We start from the raw sequence: 6,000 nt of genomic DNA, 5'->3' as shown, positions 1-6,000 counted from the left end.
TCTTTTGATAGGGGGATTTAATCCATTTACATTTAAAGTTATTATTGATAGGTACTTATTTGTCGCCATTTTTATTCTTTACCCCTGTGTGCCTTCTTCGCTTCCTATTTCTTTTTTTTTACAGCAGACCCTTTAGAATTTCTTGCATTGCTGGTTTGATGGTAATAAATTCCCTTAGTCTTTTTTTGTCTGTGAAGCTCCTGATTTCACCTTCAATTTTGATTGATAGCCTTGCTTTGTACAGTATTCTTGGATTCAGACCCTTCCTTTGCATGACTTTGTATATTTCATTCCATTCCCTCTGACCTGATGAGTTTCTGTTGAGAAATCAGTTGCTAGTCTGATGGGGGTTCCTTTGTATGTAACTTTCTGTCTCTCTCTTGCCACTTTTAAGATTCTTACTTTGTCGTTGGTGTTTGCCATTTTAATTATAATGTGCCTTGGTGTCGGTCTTTTGGGGTTCATTTGGTATTCTGTGAGCTTCTTGGATTTTTGTGGGTTTTTTCTTCCCTATATCTGGGAAGTTTTCTGTCATCATTTTTTTAAACAGGTTTTCTGTTTCTTGCTCAGTTTCCTTTCCTTCTGGAACCCCTAGGATGCGGATGTTGTTTTGTTTTGTGTTGTCCCAAAGTTCCATTTGGCTCTCCTCCTGCTTTTTAATTTTTTTTCTAGAAACTGCTTTACTTGGGTATTTTTTCCCATCTTGTCTTCTAGCTCACTGATGCGGTCCTCTGCTTTTTCTAGTCTACTCTTGATGCTTTGTATTGAGTTCTTTACAGCAGCAATGTCATTTTTCATTTCTTCCTTGTTCTTCTTCATTTCCTCTTGGTTATTACTCATATTTTCGAATTTCTCTTCCATTCTTTTCAGCCACCTTATTACCATTTCTCTTAATTCTTTCTCTGGAAGGTTGCTTGCCTCCATTTCGTTTACTTCCTTTTCTGGTGATGCCTGCTTTTCTTTCATATGCGGGCTGTGTCTTTGTTTCCTCATGGTCTCTCTTCTCCAGGTGTCTGGTTATGTAGTTCTCTCTCTCCTGCGTTGATTTAAAGGCACAAAACATAACACAACCTGGTACAACACACAAGGCACTGAACAGAAATGTGTTCACAGTATTAATAACCTCCAATAAAGATGACCACCAGAGAAAGGAAAATTAGGGAATAGAAGAGAAAGAAGAGGAAAAAGAAAGAAATAAAAAAAGGTGTGTCAAAATGAAATTGGGAAAAGGAAAAAAAAAGTAAGAGAGACAAGAAAGAGACTAAGAGAGAAAGGAGAACAAACTAAATATATGTGGAGAAATCTCCAATAGAACAACCACTAATCCCAGCAAACACCCGCAACAAGAACCTTGGGATTAATACAAATTACAACACCAACTAATATCAAGCGAGGCAAGGAAAAACAGAAGCAAAAAACAAACAAGAACAAAGCAAACAAAAAAAAAACACAAAGAAACAAAAAGAGCAAGTAAAACAATCTCACAAAAAAAGCATAAAAATCCGATATAATCAAAATTCAAGCAAACAAGAACAAAAGGACAGCGAGAAAAACAATTTTTTGCATAGTTAAGACAGCAAAGCGAGAGGTGTGTATGGACTTGGAGCAGGGGATTGGAGATTAGATATATAAATAAGGTGAAATTTTAACAGGGGGTAAACAGAAAGAACAGGGAAAATCTAAAGCAGGAAAGGGGTAAGATAAACAGGACCCCAAAAGGGGAAAGGTTAGGAAGAGAGTGATGTCATAAAGGTAGAGTTGAGATAGAGTAAAACGATTCTAAAGGAAAGATGAAAATAGAATGTAGAACACTAATCCCAAAGTAAAATAAAGAGAAAATAAAATGCTACTTTTAAAAAAAGGTAAAATAGCAGTAGTAGTAATAATACTAATTGAAAATAAAAATGTAATAATTAAAAAGGTAAAATAAAGTGAGGAAAAAGAAAAAAGAAATTAGTTTCTTGAGTTAAAGATGTAAAAAATGAAAAAAAAAATAAAAATAAAAAAAAATGTGCAGTAGTGAAGGACATTCACGTCCTCTATTGTTCTGTTTGGCACCCCTGTTTCTCAGTCTGGACAGTATTTCAGTTCCTTGTGTTCCACTGCTCCTCTGTGTTGTAATCCAGTCCTGATTTTTAAGCAAGAGGTGTGTCTTAATTTCTCGTATTCCTTTATTTTTGATTACACAAGAGTCAATTTGTGATTCAGCCCCTGGGTGGCAGTGTTTCTGGATTGACTTCTGGATCTTTTTGGCCTCTCTAGCCTGTATTTAGATCCTTCTTTCCCTGTGGCACTCAATGCTGGTTTGTGGAAATGGGCTGCCTCAGAGCTGGCTCTCCGATGGTCATTCCCCGCTCTGATCCCCAGGTTCCAGAAAAACAACTTTCCCCTGCAGTCTCCCAGGGTGTCCCCAACTGGGTGATCCTATGTATTGGGCTTATTAATCAGAAGCAAGGATTTGAAGAGGAAAAAGCCCAAGTGTGCGAACCATGGGTCTGTGCGCAAGTCTAAGCAGCCGGCACACCTTTGAAATTCTTAGGTTGTCCCTGCATGTCAGATCAATATGGGTTGCTTTTTAGGGATCCCTTCTGTTAGCAGCTCTGAGGACCCCCTTTCACATTCAGGAACCATGCCAGCCCCAACAGCCACGGATTTTTCTAGGCGCAGACTTCCCTGGTCCTCCAGCTCCTGCAAAACGCACGTTCTTCTCTCCCGCTGGGACCAGAGACCTCACCTTATCCCAGGAGAAATCTGACCTTTCCATGGTTGAGTGTAGAGCTCCTCTGAATCCGCGTGTTTGCACCAATTGGGGACCGGTGTTCTGGGACTGGCAGCTCTTTGGTGGGTGCCGCAATTGTGGATTTTCAGGCTTCCGATAAGCTCCACTTTCCCTTTCAAGATGGCGCAGTCTCAGTGTCTGAGCCTGTAGCTCTGGGAGGGGACCCAGCTGCAGTGGGGGCTGCCCGGTCAGGGGAACCCCGTCTAACAGTCCACCACCTTCTCCTGGAGTTTAGCTGTCCCTTAACTTGCCAACAAACACTCCTTGTGCGACCCTCAGCTGTTCTTTCTTTCTGCTCTGGGAGAAGGCTCAGAACACGTCTGTCTATTCCACCACCATTTTTCTCCCCCAGAAGCTTTTATTTTGATGTAGTCCCATTTGTTTATTTCATCCTTTGTTTATCTTGCCCTAGCAATGTGTCTGTGAAAATTCTGCTACCTGAGATGTCTGATCTTTTTCTTCCTACATGTTCATCTAGAATTTTTATGGTGTCATTACATATTTAAGTCTTTTATCCATTTTGTGTTTATTCTTGTGTATGGTGTAAGTTGGTGGTCTAGTTTCATTTTTTTATTCATGTAGCTATCCAAATTTCCCAACACAATTTATTGAAGAGACTATCTTTACTTCCTTGTATGCTCTTGCCTCAGATGTCAAATATTACCTGCGCACAATGGTTTGGGTGGATTCCTGGGTTCTCTATTCTGTTCCATTGGTCTGACTGTTCTTGTGCCAATATCAGGCTGTTTTGATTACAGTGGCTTTGTAGTACAACTTGATATCTGGTATTGTGATCCCTCCAGCTTTGTTCTTCTTTCTCAAGATTGCTGCGGCAAATTTAGGTTCTTTTTATGGATCACTAACAGTTTTTGGAGTCTTTGGGATTTAATTGGGATAGCATTGAATCTATAGATTGCTTTCGGTAATATGAACATTTTAATAGTGTTATTTCTATCAATTCATGAACAAGGTATATTCTTCCACTTGTGCACATCTTCCTCTATCTCTTTTCTCAATGTTCTGTAGGTTTCTGAGTATAGGCCTTTTACCTACTTGGTTAACTTTATTCCTAAGTATCTTATTTTTTGTTGTTGCAATCATAAATGGGATTGTGTTTTTAGTTCCTTTTTCTGAGAGATCATTATTGGTGTCTAAAATTGCCATCAATTTCTGGGTGTTAATTTTGTATCCTGCTACATTGCCAAATTCACTTATTAAATCTAGTAGTGTTTTGGTGAAGTCCTTAGGTTTTTTTATGTTCAATATTATGTCATCTGCCAATAACAATTCTACTTCCTTCTTACCAATTTGGATGCTTTTATTTGGTCGCTTCTCTGATAACTTCCAGTACTATTTTGAATTAGAGGGGTGAAAGTGGACACCACCGTCTTATTCTTGTTCTTAGGGGGAATGCTTTTAGTTTATGCCCATTGAGTATGATGTAGGCCAAGCATGTCAAACTCGTGGCTTGTGGGCCGCATGCGGCCCACAATGAATGTCTTTGTGGCCCAGCCAATATAATGGTATGTAAGAAATGTTTTAATAAAAATTTCATAACTTAATTTTTACAATATCCTGTTATACAGAATCCTAATATATAAAAACCGTGGGTCGTAACAACCAATAATGACTGGAGGCTGAGCAACTGGAAGTCAGTGCTGGCCCCGCCCACAAGCAAGTGGTAAGAGGCAATCAGGCAGGCAGGCAGAGTGGTTAGGGTTGATCAGGTTGGCAGGCAAGTGGTTAGGGGAGATCAGGTAGGCAGACAGCCCCTCGCTGGGCTGGTCCTGCCCCCACGCAAGCAGTTAGGGGCAATCAGGCAGGCAGGAAGTGTGGTTAGGGGTGATCAGGTAGGCAGGCCAGAGGTTAGGGGTGATCAGGTAGGCAGATGGCCCCTTGCCAGGCTGCCCCCCCGTAGCAAGTGGTTAGGGGCAATTAGGCGGCAGGCAGGTAGAGTGGTTAGGGATGATCAGGTAGGCACACAGACCCTCACAGGGCTGGCCCCACCCCCCAGCAAGAAAGATGGAGGCCCAGGCCAGCCAAGCCATTGCACCCCAGCCTGTCGCCTGCAGAGGGAGGCCACCAGTGGCAGGGGAGGGGGGCAGCACTGCACAGATGTCAAGCAGTGGCAGCAGTGGGGGTGGGGCCAGCTGCCTACAGCCCAGGGAAAAAAAGCCCTGACAGGCCCTGATCTCAGACCAGGTCTAGGGACCTTATCCGAGGGGTTTCAGATTGTGAGAGTGTGCAGGCCGGGCTGAGGGACCCCCTGAGTGCACAAATTTTCATGCACCAGGCCTCACGTTATTAATAATGAGCTACAATGTTAGCTAATGACTGATTATTATAATCCTGTTGCATCCATTTCCCTTATGTGCCTTAAGTGCAGGCACACCATTTCTCTCTGCTAATACTAGCAGAGAATATTTTAGCAGCCTATTGCCACGTCATTAGTCTTGTACTGACTTGTTTGGTGTACATAACAGGAAATATTTCACTTTCGGAGAACAAGAAAAATAGGTTTATTTTCATTACACTTATTAATTTGTGTGGTTATTCAGTGTCTGGTAAGTTAATGTTCAAGAAAAATATTAATTTTTATTAAAATGTTCCATTATTTTATGTTAATGACTAGAGGCCCAGTGCATGAAATTCGTGCATGGGGGTGTGTGTCCCTCAGCCCAGTATGCATGCTCTCCAATCTGGGATCCCTCGGGGGATGTCCGACTGTAGGTTTAAGCCTGATCCGGGAGAGGATCCAATATGGCGGTGTAGGTAAACACCTAAACTGCTGCCTCACACAACAATTTCAAAACTACAACTAAAAGACAAAACGTCTATCACCCAGAACCACGGGAAAGCTGGCTGACTGGAAGTTCTACAACTAGAAGGAAAGAGCAAACAGCACTGAGGGGTGCACAAGCGCGGAAAAGCAGAGGTACGGAGATGCGCGAATCGGGAGCACTGCTGTTTTCAACCCGAAGGGAGATAAGCTCCCAATTACTCCGAACTCCAGTTTCTGGGGAGACGTGGGGGACCCAAACTCCTACGGGGAGAAGCTGGACTGTCTGCCGTGGGGTTGGAAAGTGAGGGAGGCTTGCTTGCAGGGCTGCGTGCAGGAATAATTGTTTACTGTGCTGGGGCGCTGGATGCAGGGACACGGTCCGAGACGCAGAGCCGACTTCTGGCAGCCATCGCTGTTTGCCACGCCCTAGCCTAGTGAC

Source organism: Plecotus auritus, assembly GCF_963455305.1.
Source record: "Plecotus auritus genome assembly, chromosome: X".
Lineage (NCBI taxonomy): Eukaryota > Metazoa > Chordata > Mammalia > Chiroptera > Vespertilionidae > Plecotus > Plecotus auritus.
This window is presented reverse-complemented; position numbering follows the sequence as displayed.